The sequence below is a fragment of the Mauremys reevesii genome, linkage group 3 (assembly GCF_016161935.1).
Source record: "Mauremys reevesii isolate NIE-2019 linkage group 3, ASM1616193v1, whole genome shotgun sequence".
Classification (NCBI taxonomy): Eukaryota; Metazoa; Chordata; order Testudines; family Geoemydidae; genus Mauremys; species Mauremys reevesii.
In genome coordinates this window covers 129,471,754-129,489,468 of record NC_052625.1, presented here as the reverse complement: position 1 = coordinate 129,489,468, position 17,715 = coordinate 129,471,754, and the positions used below count along the sequence as shown (strand labels likewise).

The following is a 17,715-nucleotide window of genomic DNA, read 5'->3' as shown; positions in this document are numbered from 1 at the left end:
ACTAACAGATGATTAGAGTAATTGACTAAACTTTCCTTGCCAATCTTCCTTGTCTGCTTCTATATGTGGATCTTCTTTGGATGACAGTAGGGAACCCACTTGGAAAGGCAAAAGTATTGTTGCCCTAAGTAACTGACAAATTGTAATTGAAAGTGTTTTCACTTTGTAAAATCAGATTTTTATACTAGTAGAAGCTACACTCCCAAATGCTTGAAGTTACTAATAACTTAACTGCCTTCACATACTGCTTATGACTTTTACTCTAACCCGGTGTTTCTCAACCGGGGGTACATGTACCCCTGGGGTACGCAGAGGTCTTCCGGGGAGTACTCAAATCATCTAGATCATTTCTCAACCCTGGTGGTTGCAACTCCCATGGCACAGCACAAGAGGCCCTGCAAAGCTAAGTTCAGTTGGATGTGTCAGCCCCGAGTAGTGGTGCTTGGGCTTCAGATAGGGTGACCAGATGTCCCGATTTTATCGGGACTGTCCCGATATTTACTTGTTTGTCCTGCATCCCGACTGATGTTCGGTCGGGACGCAAATTGTCCCGATATTTTGCCCTCCGGTGCACAGGCGGAGGGGGATCATGCCCCCCCGCACCAACACCGCCCCAACTCCGCCCCTCCCTCCCCTATTGGATCCCTCCCCAAATCCCCACCCTGGCCCCACCTCTTCCCCAAGCACGCCACATTCCTCCTCCTCACCCCTCCCTCCCAGGCTTGCACTAATCAGCTGTATGGCGGTTCAAGAGCTGGAGGGAGGGGGGAGAAGCAGGACTCAGCAGCCAGCTCAGGGGAGGTGGAAGCAGAGCGAAGGCGAGCTGGTGCAGGGAGGCGGGGCGTGGAGCTGCCGGTGGCGCTCAGCCCCCACCAATTTTTCCTATGCTCCGCCGGCTCTTAGGTTTTTGTTTGGTTGGGTTTTTTTTTTTTGTTTTTTTGTTCCGTCAGCACCGCCTCCACACCTTGCGTCCTGATATTTCACGTCTCTCATCTGGTCACCCTAGCTTCAGACAAGGCACACAAGTGAAACACTTGTTCCATCTGTCATGGGAAACTACTTTCTACTCTGCCCTACTCTAGCTGTGGCATATCATTGCTTAATAATCATACTATTGTTCTTACAGCCTGTTGAGAGCATTTTTATCTGGTAATCAGTCCAGGACTAGGCCCCTATCCACCATGAACAAGCTTTATAGCCGACTATACAATAAACATGTATATTCACCAAAGTTTGGACGAGAACACTGTCAGACTACTCATTACTGAGCACTACACCATGTAGTATACATTTGCAGGCTCAGTCTCCAAGTTATACTTTGCTGTAGTATAGATGAGCAGGTTATAGCAAACTTCCTTTTCCAGTTTCTCCAACTTTCTTGCACTCTTACTGTAATGCAGTCAGGGCTCTCTTGCCAGTCTCTGTTTGCTAGAGTATTGTTATAAAGAGGAGTCATTTTCCAAATAGCACCAATTTAAAAAAAAAGTGTTATCAACTTTGTGAACTCGGTGCATGGAGCCAGGAGCAATTTACGATTAGAAAGCAGAGATCTGATTGCAGAAGCATTTTGCTCCATTGCTCTCTTCTCATAAAAGATTTTCAAAGTGTTAGTAGACTAATTGTTTTACTCAAAGGAGAAATGGCAAAATGCCACCAAAAGCCAGAAGACATGTTCACTTTCAAAAGAAGCTTGACATTTTAAAACTTTAGATTCCACTCTGCCATCAGTTAATAAATGAAATTCATTCTGATACAGACCTATCTATTTTGATTAGCGCTGTACTATAGCATTTTGCTTGAGCTGTATAAGAACAATGTGAAGTCACCCAACTTTATGGAGGAAATTTTGACACCATTGAGGAAATGTTTCCTTATACTTCTGCATGCACTATTGTTTTTACATGCAAGTGAAAAACACTAGAAAGAAAATATCCACAGTTACCCATCCTTGAAATCCATACAGCAGACCAGAACTGAAGGTTATTGAAAAAGGAAACTGACCCTCCAGGTACTGAAAGACAGTATTAGGCCTATGTTCGCCATGTGAAGTAGCCAGGTTGTACCAAGTATATCAGTGCCATTTAACACTCAGAGCAGGGCAAAAAAGCCACATTTCTTTACTCATGTGCTATAAGAAGAAAGACTACGATAACAGACCTGCTGTTCTTTGTTACTAATTTTTCCAGTGAGCTCTGTCTGCACTGGATGGACCCACAGGCCACTCATGGCATATTTCCAAGATTCCACTTAGAATGCAGAAAGGGATGGAAGAGCAAGTTGAGATGCTGCTGCCAAAGAGGTGTGATTTCTCTACACCTCTTATAAGATTTTTTAGGTCCTGTGATATACAGATGGTTAGTGTGAATATATTGATTTTTAAAGGGTTTGGGGTTTGTTTATTGCTTATATTTTACAGAGCAATGTCTTCTATTATCATGGGAGAGTCTGGATTGAGATATGTATAATAGCATTTTTAATGAACAGGGAAGGGCTGAATAATAAGTTGGTGTTACTTTGCCCAGTTTGTGACCCTTATTGATTGCTAGCGCAGAAAAAAAGACATCAGAAAATTCTTATTCATAAGCCTACCACTCAGAGTCTAATTGGCTGAGACAAGTCACAGCTTGGTAAGAAAGGTCACATTGAGCTGATTAGCTGAAACAAAAAGAGTACTTTACATATATAGCACTTTGTCATGGACTTATAAAATACTTGGGATATCTACAAACAGTGCTAATTTGGGCATTAGCAGTGGTGTATTAATATGGGAGGCAGTAAGATTCAGTGGATAGGGCATGAGACTATGAGTCAGAAGACCTGGGTTCTATTCCCAGTTCTTCCTATGGGCAAGTCACTCAGCCTCTTTGCCTCAGTTTTTCCATCTGTAAAATGGGAAAAATAAATGCTTACCTTCCTTTGCAAAGTGCTAGATCTGTGAATGAAGAGGGCTATTACCAGGCATCTCAGGAGAAAGCTGTGTGACTTCAGGCATTGTTCTTGCATGCAAAACTGGAGAAGTGCAGAAAAGTCAGTTATGTATCACAAAATGTTATCAGTGACGTGACCTGCTGTTCCTGGTATTTGTAACTATTGGCTCTAGTTGACAGCTCCGCTTAAAGACTAAAAACCCATGTTCTTTAATTTTAGATGAGAGTGACGTATTCCCCGTGGGGTGCCACTTGGAACCGGGGTACCATTGAGCCCCCTGACCCACCAGCCTGGGCTTCTTCTCACACTGTATTGCTGTGAAAAGCTGGAAAGCCGTCCAGCCTGCATTTTCACCAGCCTTCATACAGGTAGGACCATACCCAGCTGCAGTTACATGCAGGCTCTCTGACCAGCCCCTATATAGGAAGGCTACAGATAAGGCAACTTCCAGCTCCTCCAATTTTACAAATCCAAGATGGACATTACATAAAACAGGTCAGAAACAGATTTTGCCCAACACAACAACATTCTGTACATCATTCGTGGCTATAGGTCAAATAAGAGATTTACTGAGACTCATTTTCTACATTTCCTTTTCAATGATGCAACCTAAAAGTCAGTTAATCTAGGAGAAATCCACAGTGGACTGTAACATTCTCAACTTTAACATTATAAGATTCTGCCCTGAGGGTGATCTATTTGTGACAGGTTGATTTATCCATGCAATATAGGGACCCTTCTCTCAACCAAGTCTGAGATAACTCTCCCCACCCTCTCAAAGAAACGCAATGAAATATTCAAGAGTCCAACAAGGTGCCCTCTATGGAGCCACCAAATCCCTGATGCCATTCTGGTGACTATAAGTTTCAGAGGAATTTGAAGTGATTTCTCTACACCTCTTATAAAGAAGAGTCAATTTGATCTAATTGAGTTTCCATCAGTTAAGAGACATTTCATTAGGGAGCTCTCTGCCTTTGCTACTTTCATATTGAGTGCCAAGGGTGAATTTATTTTAAAGTATTATTGTAATCTCCTGTTGTAACAGAGTAGTGTCTGAAACTTCCATCCTCTTGCTTGGCTTGGGCATTGCTACTTACTTCTCTCTTATGTTTATAGCTTTTCTGCTTTTGTAATTTCTTGACAAAGCCAATTAAAAGAACATAAAGTACATTTAGTGCTGGCTAAAGCTGCCAGATTAAGAACACTCACAATATTTATCCAGAAACAAAGTAGAACATGGACCCAGCAGTGGAACATGTCTCAACCTTGGCCTGAAGGGACCTGCATGCAGAGAGAAGTTCATGAATAGATTTTAAGGCCAGCAGGGACCATTATGATTATCTAGTTATACCTCCTGCATAACAGACGCCAGATAATTTCCTCAGTAAATTCCGGCACCACTCCATTCAGTCCTTGACTTGTGCACTCATTGCCAATAGGTATGATGATTTTTATGACACAGAAACCTTTCCATTAGAAGCTAAATGGATAATATATTTACATAACCCACTAGACAGCCACCAGCCAGGGCTGCCTAATCTTTGTCTTCTCATTAGCTTCTCAAACTTTCAACACATTCCTCCAGCCACCTGGCTCCCCTGCTGAGTCCCCGTCCTTGGGATCAGGTACTTGGAATTTTACAGTAGCACTGCTACAGTAAACTGTCATCAGCAGCGCCACCATTTTGAAATTCAAATAAGCAGTCTTCAGAACAGTTGGTTCTTCTGATGCCAATGATCAGTTTGCAGCGTGGAAAGTTAAAAATGTATGTAAATAGGCCATCTGAAAATGGAGTTCATGCTCTATCTAGTCATGAATATTATAAGCTTTAGAAGTGTGTGGCATCTAAGCCATCTTCTGAATTTCAGTGCTCAATGTCTATTAAAAAAGAAAAGTTCATGAAGACTGAAGTATAAAAAAGTCCAACTCAAACCAGCACCTGACTGCCTAGTCACACGTGCAGTGCATAGTTACTGTATGCTTTCAGAGTCTAAGGCTAGTGAGAAAAGAACATAACCTGCCCCAAGTCACACTCAGCCAATGGGAACAAAGAGTTGAAACAAAGTACAAGGAGAATACTAAATTACCCCTCAGAAAAGACTTAGCCACACACAAGCTGAACTACAATGCTAAGCACATAAATGATGAATTGCTACATTCAATGGGAACCCCTGGTTTCCTTTCGGAATTGTCAGATTAAGGCAATTCAGGGCCCTCGGCAGCCCCCACATGGAGCCCCCATTCGGGTTTGATGGTGGAGCCTTTCAGCAATCACCAATGCCATCAGAACTCTGTCTCTGAATAGAAATGCCTATAGAATATTATTCTTTTCTTCTAGAGAGCTCCCCTTTTCACCTATTTCAATGAACTCTAATGAGCAAAATATACAGGCCCTGTCCTTGTCTTATTTTTCACTCCCTCCCTTCCCCTGCATAAAGGCTGGTGTAGCATCTGGGTTACTGCAACCTCAGGGGTGCCGCAGGTCATGCTACCCTAGCAAAAGAAGTGGGATGGGGAGAGAGCAGCACAACGGGGTAGGGAGCTCATTCACACAAGTTAGCTGCGTTCTTCCCACCTCAAGCATTTCCATGGACTGCCTCCTGCAGCATTCAGACTGGACAAGTCCTTCTGCACCTGATGAACAATACTCATGATCCATGGGGCTGGATTCTGCCAGTCCCACTGGAAAAAAAAACACTTGACAACAGCAAGAACTAGAGGCCTTTCACGTCTCCCTGGAAAATTTAAAAAAAAAATTTGAAGTTATCCACCAATTATTGAAATACAAATAGTTGAGGTCTCTCTCTCTCGCCCACACACCCTCTACACAATTATAAGAGTTGTTTTGCACTCACAGTAAGAGGCTATTAAGGCAACACTTAATGGACTGTTTCATAATTTGAAGCTAGCTTCTTTTCAAAAATAAGCCCACTAGACTGTTTTGAACATGACCCTGTAGAGTAAAAACAAAACAAAAAAACACTCATGTGGGATCATAAATCCAGGTATATCCAGCCATAGTGATTCTTGTCATTTTTATTACATCACCTTTACCCCTCATCTCTCTAGATTAGCTCATTCAATACTTTTCCAGCAACACTGTGTTTTTCCCCATTTATTGCTGGCTAACTCCTAAACTATTTTAGTTTTATTTTATTACTTTTACTGGAATCAACTTATCTTTGGGTCTCTACATGGTTTCAAAAGAAAAATTGATGCTATCAGACCACTACCCATCAGCCTGCTGATATCAGTCCAGTCATCATAAGCACAAGAATCTCACCATTTGCCATTCAAAATTATAACATTCAGTCCCAGATTACTAACATGTTTTCTGTTTTGCTTCAATTTATTCTAAAATATTGTACGAGATAAAAGTCAACCCCATAAAACCCAGTTTACTGATTAACTTAAAACTAGACTATACAGACCTTATCTTAAATCATAACTTGCAGAGTGATTTGATGGAATCTTGCGTGGTAGACATCCTGCACACACAGGTAAACAATTTATTTCAGCTCTGGGGGGTTCTGCCAACCACAGATGAGAAGCACCTAAATGATTGGAGCTGAGAAATATCTGACTTACAGTTACTTCAGCATATTCAGGAAGAGGAAAAGAATATAGGGCACCAAATTTTCTTTTGATCAGAATGCAAAAAGGCTTTCAGGAACAATGAGTCCCATGGGCCACTGGTGCAGTTTCATAGATGTATCTGCAGTAGAGGACTATTTTAAGTCAGATTCCGCTATAATTAACAAGAGTTACTCAGCCTGGGTTCAGAGAACTCTGGAATTTTACCAGTCAGACTTTATGTAAATATAGTCATTTTTTTTCTTTGATCTGGGGTATCATTCCTTTCCTGGGTTAGCTTTCTATTAAAAAAAATACAAAATGGAGTGCAAACACAACTGAAGCCAAGCCAATGTTTTATTCAAGCAAACAACAGTGAAAGTTTTGCCACGGCATTCACTTATCTCCAATTCTGTGCTGCTACAAAGTGGCTGAGCTGAAAATTTAGGGAATTGCTCTAAAACTCTGTGTCCTACAAGTAGTACTCCTCACCCTACCCTCTGAAATAAATCAGACATGGATTTCAGGTTTTCTTTTGGGGCTCTCTCTACCGAAGTAGGTACATTTTATTCCATGAAGCTGTACTGAAGTTACCAAGAGCCGTGTTCAGTACATATTATTCAAAGAGGAGTATGTAGGGATGAGTACTTTGTAAAGTAATCTGAGGGGTGCCTTGTTCAGGAATTTGAATTTTGTGACGTTTTGGTCCATTCCATTGTCAAAAACATTGCTCTTTAGAAATATTGATTGTCCTGGGGATAGTAGTCCTCTAGCAGCCTCTGCTTTTGCAGTAATCTCCAGAGGCAGCCCTTATGGAAGTGTCTTATGGAATGAAACCATTAGAATTAGATAGCTATTATGCAAAAATAGCTATAGACTTTAACATTATCCATTATAGCTTTAAACCATCCTACAGCAAGGATATAATTTTATATTGAAGTCTATGGAAGCGTTAAATATCACAGAGAAAGCTTTTCTATTAAGTAATACAGGAATGCTCCATGAAGTAAGTAACTCTTAGCCTTCTTTTCAGTTTGGTGGCAGAATTTTTAACCCAGGCTTCATACACCCTGCTGAGAAATACTATCACGTTAATGATCTAACCTAACAACCTTCCTCCTCTACATTCTCCTCCTCCCTGTTTCAGAGTTCTTGCCAAATCTCATGGCTTTATCACACTGGGGTCAGAGGCACCCGCTGCCATCTCAGATCCAGGCTCCATTTCCTCAGAAGACTTTCCCGTTTGTCTTTCAGTGCTGCATTTTGCTGCTCCCAGAGATGGAAATGAGAAGCAGAAGAGAGGCTGGGAGAGATGTGGCCAGTGACATGATCTCTTTTCTAAGCACTGCATAACTACCCTCAAACCCCAAAGAACCGTGCCATGTGGGAGTTACAGTAGAAATGGGATGCCAATTACAGCCCTTTCTATGGGTTCTAGAGGTACCAGAATTGTTTTCACCTCATTCCTAATGCTTGCAGTAATAAAGAATATCTAAAAAAAGATACTATAAATACTAAGATGTGCTTCATGTAGGACAGTGGAAGGAAGCTAAAGATTATGGAATCATTTATGCCTGCTGGGTTATATTATCTATTGTTTCCTAGAATTTCCTTCCTTGCTCTTCTTTAAGTTACTCAGTTTATTCTAGGCCATTTCAATAAGAATTTTCTTCCCAGATGCAATATCTAAAAATCTGCTCTTCTCATCAGCTAATCTGAGACACAACACCTAGCAATCTGTAGCAGAAATGTTCAGTCTAAGGTTTTCCCCACCAACACCTCCTCCACTTTCAGCTGAACAAACTAAAGATGCCTGGCAGTGACCTCATTTTCAGCTTTGTTTGTTACATCGGTAATACTACCAGGCTGGCGCTGTCTAATGTTTGCTAGGTAGCAGCATCCCTGCATTCACAGTGAGCTATAGTTATGAAAGCACACCCTGCTACATTATTCATGAGTGTATGGAGGTCCAATTACTGGTGGGTCTACTGCACAGATCAAGTCAAAGTAGTTGAGCCAGTTCCTCCTCCTTTGTGGCACAACAGTCATGCTGACAAGCACTGGCAGTTCCTGTGTTTACTGAAGCGATCCCACAAGAGTTTGCTTCTGATTGCTGCTTACGTTGCAGCTCTAATTACTTATTTTTGCCATTAAGCAATGGGCCATCAAGTTTTAATGTAGTTCTGATCTGTTGATCAAACTAGTGTGTTATTTCCTGAATGTCACACAAAGTAGGCATAAAAGAGCAAGAAAACAAATGTTCAACTACTTCTGTGCTGACTGCAAAGCACAAAGGGATGCACTTTGAATGCTTTTGTGTTGGCTTGACGCCTTGCAGCATTAAAATTGACAAAGGTAATTAGTTTGTCTTTCAGGAGAAAGACATCGGAGTGTTCCTGAATCCTCCTGGGGTTAGCAGCTTCTGGCTAGGGCACATTAATGTGGTCTTAAGATTCTTCTATTGATGTTTGTGGATGTATTAACATTTTCTGTCTAAGAGAAATGGGGCTGGGTAATATGGAACTATAGTTTTTAATATAGCACCTCAGTGTGTTAGGTGCTTCAGAGATTTTAGTAGAGCCTGAAGTAGTGTTGTTTCAGACCTGTCCTCTATCTCAGTTTCTTTCAGTGTGGTGCCTGAATTTCCCCACTCTGGACAACTTGCTGTCCTCCCCCCAGCTCTCAGAATTATTGGGCCATTAAGATGACCTAGTCCTCCAGCTTAGTCAGAAAACTCCTTTTAGAGTTAATCAAAATCCATAGAGAACCACAAAACTTGTCTTTCATCCCAGACTCTTGCCAGGTCCAAATCTTCCTCTCAGTCATCTATTCTCTTCCATGAGAGTCTTTAGCCCTTGTCCTAGGCTCCAATTAGTCCCTTCTTCCCCACGGTGACAGGGGTAGTTGATCCCAAGGTTGCAGCATAGGGGAAACCCACATCCACCTTCTGCTTCAGGTCCCCATACCCAATCTGCCCTGTCTTCTCTTATGTCACTAGATTGGCCTCCCCAGTGGCCCTTCCCTGGCTGTCTCCCACTCTAACAAAAAGGCCATGGCTCCGTGGCCACAGGCTGCCCCTGTGTCTCCCTTAGCAGACCTGGTTCTTAGGCACATGCTCCCCATCACATGACTCTTGTACTCATTCCCTCCAGCTGGGGAGCTGGACTAAATCTCACATATATGAGGATGCTCCCCAACCCCCTTAAAGGTTCAGGTCACCCTAGGACCAGAGACAAAGTGAGACCAGGCCCTGCATCAAGGTTCTTACACTCCAAATGGAAGCCAAACAGGTGTATGAATGGGAAAAAAATGATTTTTTTGACCCTTGCCTGTTGATCTTTATTGAAGCCATGATTTGCCCTGTGATTGTTTCTTTATAATTTCAAACCAATATTGTAAATCCCACATCAGCCATAGTGCACAAGTGTTGTTCCTTCCACTGTCAGCCACCAGCATTAGAAGTGTAGGAAATCCCCACGCTGCCATCATCTCTTTGCATTCATTTCAAATACACTAAATACTGACAAACTCCATCACACGCACCAGGAAATAGGCAATCTCAGCTCCTACCTTGAGGGACTAGGTGTTTGTCTAGATGTAAGACCTCGAGTAGCTTACTTTCTAGGAGACATATGGGCTGAAACAGTTTGCGTTTTCCTAAGTGGGGGAAGCGAGAGCTGGAATATGCACAGTGCTGACATTTGCAGTGAATTGCATAATATGCAGTGGACATGGATGTTGAACTTGGGAGGATAAGTCTTACTTTAGAGGAGTGATGCAGGTGGAGAATTTCTCCTTCTGTGGTTCTGAGTTATTGGATGGGTCATTTGGATTGAAATTAAGGTTGCGTGGAGACAGAGTAGCTGTTGGGGGGCAGAGACATTGAGCACAGGGCCAGCCCTAGACCAAATGGCACTCCAGGCAAAGAGCATCTTCAGCGCCCCCCTTACTTGTTAAGCTTTTAAATTCCTTATTTTTTATTGAATTTGTAGCCCATTTCACTACTTTAATGCACCATTTACCCCTGCCATATAAGACAAATTTGCACCTGAGGATCCATATTTATTCATGACATATATAACAAATAGAAAAAATTGTTTCCTCTAAGCTTATAGAAACTTTAAATGTTAAGAACAGCAGAAATGTAGTAACATCAAGTCATCAAACATTATGTGTTAAGCATGGCAAAAGAAGAAACCGTACTTTTATATTATTGCATAGATAGGGGTTCTATAGATATCATTTCTAGCCCCACCCTGGAGCCCTCACCCCCTCCCACACCCCAGCCCCTTGAACCAGTGTAGTGAAAATGAGTGAGTGAAGGTGGGGAGAGTGAGTGGCAGAGTGGGAGGGATGGAGTGAGCGAGCATAGGGCCTCAGAGAAGGGGTGGGGCATGGGTGCTAGGTTTTGTGAGAGTAGAAAGTTGGCAACCCTAGGTGGGGCCCAAGAGCCCCTGGCCTCCCCCCTGACATCTCACTGACTGGCAGGCCCTGTGCTGCACCGCCCCTTATATACCTGCAAGGGCATGGCTGACCGTAGGCACTGACTCTGTGGGTGCTCCAGGGCTGGAGCACCCACAGGAAAAAATTGGTGGGTGCTCTGCACCCATCAGCAGCTTTCCACCCAGCTCGCCTCTGCCTCCTCTCCTGAGCACGCCGCATGCCCGCATTTTCCCCCTAGCTCCCAGTGCTTGCACCACAAAACAGCTGTTTTGTATGGCTGGGAGGGAGGGAGGAGGGGAAGAGGGGGAACGTGGCGCACTCAGGGGAAGAGGCAGGGCTGGGGTGGGGATTTGGGGAAGGGGTCCAATAGGAGCAGGGAGAGGGCAGAGTTGGGGCAGGGACTGGGAAAGGGTGGAGTCTGGGCAGGGCTGGAGGCATGCAAGCACCCATTAGTGCTGGGGAAAGTTGGCGCCTATGTGGCTGGCAACATTCTAGGAGACTCAGGAAAAATGTAGTTCTCAAAGTCTGGAAGGCTCCATGAGATTCTACAAAAGGTCCAGAACATTCTAGGACGTTAGTGAAAAATAACTCCACATATGAAATACCTGGAAAATAGAAGAAAGTAAAATGTTTCCTTTTGGTGACAACAAAAACAGCACCCTGAGCCCGGCCTCTCCAAAGCCCAGCACCCAAGGTGGTCACCTGGGTTCCCTGCCCCTAAATCCGGCCCTAGTTGAGCAGAACGGCTGCAGAGTAGGGGAGATGGCCAAGTAGCTCTTCTGGCTGATAAGGTGGAGGTGGCAGCAGCATCCCTAACTCTGTTGCACAAGGAACCGGGAGGGCTAGGGGAGCCATATATGCCTGCACCAAAGCATCAGGAGTACTGCTCCCTCAGAACAGTAGGTCTCCAAAAACCTCATGAATTGTTAAAGCTGCTGACAAAATCTTTCAGAAGTAGTAGTTAAGGAAGCTACATAGGTGTGGGTGGGCAGGAGAGCTCTGACAGACTGGACTCTGGCTAAGACAAAAAAAGAAGAGGAGCATGTTAACATAGGAAAGTGTAACCTGTGGGGTGTCCCATGGTTCAAGACTAGGAACTGTGTTGTTTAATGTATTCATGAGCTGGATGAGGGAGCCAACAGCGAGGTAGGAAGATCTGCAGAGGACAAAGTTATTCAGGTTAGGTTAGGCTAGGCTAGGCAACTGATTAACTCCAGAAGGCCCCAACAGAGTAATTAAGCATCACACTGAATGACAAAAATATAATGTTGACAAGTGCAGGGATGCTGGAAGGAATAATAATAATGAACACACATTGCTGAACTCTGAGTTAACTAACTTGGGGAGGGAGTTGGGGGGAAAATAGGCAATATTGTAGACCACTCAATGAAAATATCTGTTCAGTACTCTGTGGTCAAACAAATTAACATGCTAAACTGTACCGAGAATAGGATACAAAATTACTACTGAAAATATAATGCCATTATGGGGAAATCAGTGGTATACCTTAACCTGGCATATCATGTTTTGGTTCAAGGTACCCCTTCTCAAAAGAGACAGCAAAAACGGAAGGGATCCAAAGATGAATGATGGAAGTCATGAAAGACTTTCCAGGGGTTTCATATGAAAAGAAACTAAATGATCCTAATCTGTTTAGTTTACAGTTGAGCTGGTTGAAAAATAAGAAGCTGAGAAACTGAAATTCAAGTTGTTTCTATTTTCCAATGGTTGTAAGGGACTTGAAATGTTTCACCCTTTTGAAAATTTTCATGGTTTAAGAAAATTGAAAATGTTATCAAAGTTTTTCCATTTGAAAAGAGAGTGTTTTTTAATGACTTTGAAAAAGACAAGAATGTTTGTTCCCAAAAGTTCTCAGCTGCTTGAGCTTAGAGAGGAGGAGATGACAAATAAGAGACTTGACAGTTGCATGTAAAATAACCAAAATGATATAGAGGAGGGAAAGTAAGTTAGATCTCCTATTTACTTTCTATCATAGTACAAAAGCAAGGGGACCTTTAATGATAATGAAAGAGACTATTTAGTAAAGTACTTCCTCTTATCAGTTTTTTTTTTAAACTGCATAATTAACCTGTTGAATTTATTTGCAACAACTATCATTAAGGCCAAGATCTTAACAAGATTAATAAAAGGATTAGGTATGTACACAGACAAGAACATGTTATTTTAGAAAGGATTTTAAAAAATAATATGGGAGCTAAGTCTTCAAGCTCCATCGCATAAGCCAACTTGTAATTGACAGAGGTTAGAAAGAAGCTTCCCCTTCGGCTTGCTTGTTCTAAAAGTCATTAATGAGGTTGCTTGAAACATCTGTTACTGGCTGTTATCAAAGACAGAATGCTAGACTAGATAGACCACTGGCCTGATCCTGAATGGCAACTGCAATGCTCCTTTGATATCCAGATCTCTTTCAGCTCCCTACAAGATTGCACACCACCCATAGGCACTGACTCCATGGGTGCTCCAGGGCAGGCTCCATGGAAAAAAAATTAGTGGATGCTTAGCACCCCCTCCCTCCCAGTGCCTCCTGCCCATCAGGCTCAGATGTTCTGCTGGGTGCAGGAGGTGATGTGAGGAGGGGGCAGAACTGGGCGGAAAGAGGCAGGGTGGGGGCAGGGCCTGGACCAGAGTGAAGATTGAGCACCCCTGAAGCAAGGAGGAAGCCAGTGCCTGTGACACCATCTTCCAGAGTTGTAATAGTTCACATAAATTGCAGATCAATTTTTACATTCCAGGTAATTTCCTTGTCCAATTAAAAAAAGAAAAAAAGAGAGAACTCTGTCTACCTTGTTGATCAATATCACACAAAGGCAAGATGCTAAATGCAAAGCAGCAGAGGTGTAAAAAAAACAAAAAACAAAAAACCATTGTGTCCATTCTCTACACCGGGTTTAAAAAAATGTGGAGAAACCAAATGGATTAAAAGTCTCCCAGACTATTTAAAGAGATACTACATAACAGTCTACTGGCTAGAATAAATGAGTTTTTAACTTGAAATACGTTGACTACATCACAATTCCCCTTCCATCGCCTAGCAGCCCTTTGGCTGGTATCCCCTTCAAGGGAAGTGGGGTCCAGTGCCCATTCTATGACATACTAGAATCGAGTCTTTGTTCTAAGCCGTGAGAACAATGATTTTCTATTAACTTTAGTGAATTGTGACACCCACCAACATGATTTGGTTAATGATTTTTTGTTTAAACTTACTAAACCCCCTACTGCTCATTTTTTATTGATTGGTGTGGCAGGGGGGAGGGGAACCATGCTACATTCTTTCTTTTCCAATAGGCCTGGAAAAAAAAATCTTTGTTTGCAGTGTTGTAGCTTTGTCGGTCCCAAGATATTAGAGATACAAGGTGGATGAGGTAATCTCTTTTATTGGATCAACTTCCATTGGTGCGAGAGGTAAGCTTTCGAGCCACACAGTACTCTTCAAGTCTGGGGAAAGGACTCAGTGTAACAGTTAAAAACTAGGTGAAAACCTCTGACTAACAATCCAAAAATGTTGGTACTAACCCTAAGCCCTTGATCAGTGCCTGAGCCCAAGACAGCTTGGCAAAGTTCTGATACAAAATCATTTTTCCTCCATGCTGTGGTGACAGGGAAATTGTAGCTACCATTCCCACTGCTTTAATCCTGTTTGTTAAGAAGTGTTCTATACATTACTTCCAAACATTCCCAACACCGTTTAGCACTATCATATGGGTCAGACCATAAATTTATGGACTAAAACCCCACAATATGTATTCTAGGAGTAGTTCCCCTTTCCTGTCCTAGACAGAGGAATGCCCCCATCATACCATTGAAGCTCACCTGTCCCTCACTACTCAATCTCTTACCAGTTAATTCAGTTTTTCCATTTCCCTCCCTACATCTTGTCGTCTGCCCTGGATGCCACAGACTCCCTTTCCTCAATCAGAAGTTCAGTACCACGGACTGCTGCATTGTCAGATCTTCAGTAATATGGGAATGCTCCATGAAGTAAGTAAATACATGGAAGCAGAATCAGAGCTACATAAATACAGACCTTTAACTGCAGTGTATTTTCCAAAGTTACTTTATGGATAGAGTGAAATTCACACTATTTGTCTTCATTACTCAAGTAGTGCTGTTAGGCTCAAGTCAGTTACCAGTTGGGTTTCCATTGATGTGAAACTTGGCTTTGCAGTGTGACAGCTGGCACATTTCCTCTTCTCACTTGAGGAGTTAGTATGAGTGGTGGCATCTCCAGCCCTGCAGCCCAAAACACAAGTAGGTTGTCCTTATTTCTCAGTTGTTACCCATGTAGACAAAACGGAATTCACATTTGTTATTCCACACACACACGCACCTTTATCTAATGATGCTCATGCTTCATTTGTGAGGTGTGGCAAGGATTTATTCTACTGTTTGTTTTTAGCGTATTGTTCTTGCAATTCAAAAAACATCACAACATTTAAATCAGGAAGGAAAGAATGAAGCATTATTCTTTACAGAGCCCTGACCCCACCACCTTTCAAGCCAACTAGTGTAAAACTTTCCAGTGCTCTTACACTGATGCCTTTGTGAGCCATCAATTATTTACACATTTGGTCAATAATTAAAGTGTCCTAGAATGTGTATGTTACAAAATGGCTGCCTTTGTTCTTTAGGGTACCTTGCTGGTGCTGGTACAATTACATGCTTAAGAAAACCTAAAACAGGAGAATTGAAACGAGGAGTGTAATGTATTGAGGGTAACTAAACAGGCTTCTCCACTTCAATGATGTAAACTGGCAGCATTGTACCTCCAGGTTAAGTAAATCTGCTACAATCAAAATTTAAAAAGCTTCATTTAAATAAGTGACAAAGAACGTGAAAATAATTTCAATGGTGCACGTCAGCACATTCATGTTCCTGTTAGTTTCAGTTTAGTTTTGAATAAATCCAGCAGTATGACTGATCCTATTATACTCTTACTATGTAAACAGTTACCTTCATAAAAGTTAGTTGCTCAATCCTGAAAGGGATAGATTGCCTCCAGAGACCCTCCTCCTCCCCCACCCCAAATCCCACTGAACTAAGCACCTTGAAATATAAGGTTGTAAAGCAGTATTTATAATTCACAGCAATGCTACTTTAAAGGGGTGTACACATACTTGAGAGATTGGGTGACAACAAATTTTTAACAATGTCCCTAGACAGCAAACTTGTCAAACTACAAAGGATGATTTGTGTTGGCTCATGCTACTTTTGCGACCATTATGATGTTGTACAGGTTAGTAGCAAAACTATTTTAAAAAAATTAATAGGTGGCAAATCAAGTCATACACAGAACCAGTTCTTCCCTCTTCAGTCCCTTCAGGTTGGAAAAATCTGGGTCAGCATCTCTCGATGTGGAAGGTGAGGATTGGATTACAGCCGATCTGCCCACCCTTTGTTTGCAAATATAACGTTTCTACCTCAATAGGGTAGCGTTTTTAGTCCATACTTCTACTATGTATCAGAAGGTGGCCTATAGAATTACTCTACATGTCCTGATCTCAATAAAATAGATTTGGGATACCACAGCTCAGTCCTCATGGGCTGCCAGAATATTTCTTCTTGCTTTTTTTTTTTTAAATCCAATCTCAACTGACCAGAAGCCAAACTAAGGGACAGATCCTGGTCCCACTGGAGAGAAAGAGAGGTTTGCCCTTTCCTTTCATGTGATCAAGATTTGACCCAACACAATCCAAACACCCCACCCCCCACCCCAAACACTCAACTGTAACATACTTTGACTACTACCAGTAAATATGCCCAATGGCTTGGGATGGGATGTTAGATGGGGTGAGATCTGAGTTACTACAGAGAATCCTTTCCTGGGTGTCTGGCTGGTGAGTCTTGCCCACATGCTCAGGGTTTAGCTGACCACCATATTCGGGGTCAGGAAGGAATTTTCTTCCAGGGCAGATTGGCAGAAGCCCTGTGGGTTTTTCGCCTTCCTCTGCAATGTGAGGCACAGGTCACTTGCTGGAAGATTCTCTGCACCTTGAAGTCTTTAAATCATGATTTGAGGACTTCAATGGCTCAGACACAAGTTTGATACTTGGGTGGGTGGGTGAGATTCTGTGGCCTGCATTGTGCAGGAGGTCAGACTAGATGATCATACTGGTCCCTTCTGACCTTAAAGTCTATGATACTGAAGAATAAGTTAGCAAGCACAAGAAAGCTACATATGCTTTTGATTAAGGGTCAAGTGTTGTGGGAAGACAGAAGACACTTACCTCATGTAGTGGAACGTTTTATTTAAATTACTGTATGGTTACCAGATTTAAAAAAACAAAACCATTTTTCACATGCAGTAGAGCTATGGAAAACAATACCTTTTACCATCTCCCCCAATAGGGAGTGAAGAACTGGGTGGGGAAGCTGCAGTGAGACCAGATGCAGAGGAGAGGCAGCTACATAGGATGTGCCATCTCTCTGTCCCTTCTAAAAATATGTGAGACCCGTAGGTCATGCAAAAAAGGGTAAATTGGAGGGTGTGGTGAGGAGATGCACTAGGTGATATATTCCCCCACCCCACCCCTGCATAAAAGGGCAGGAGCTCCCCAATGTGCCCTGCCCTGACACACCCCTTCAGAATGGTCACACTGCTGTAGTCTAGCACGCTGCCTGGGCTGCTGTGGGACTTGTGGATGGAAAGTGCCTCCCTGCTACAGACCAGACATTTGTAGGATTCAGATATTCTGAAGCCCACTGCCTCCACCGACTGCTGTCCTTCAGAGCTGTGGGCATTAGTATTTGTTT

General features: G+C 42.5%; 1 long non-coding RNA gene across 1 annotated transcript; it reads right to left on the bottom strand.

Moving 5' to 3' along the window:
• Positions 1–11,930: 11,930 nt before the first annotated feature.
• LOC120400316 lies at positions 11,931–15,371 on the bottom strand. The gene is made up of 3 exons (XR_005595717.1): positions 15,293–15,371; positions 14,990–15,195; positions 11,931–12,100 (listed from the first exon to the last, which is right to left on the bottom strand). It is a non-coding gene; the product is annotated as an uncharacterized LOC120400316 (long non-coding RNA).
• Between the last annotated feature and the right edge of the window lie 2,344 nt (positions 15,372–17,715).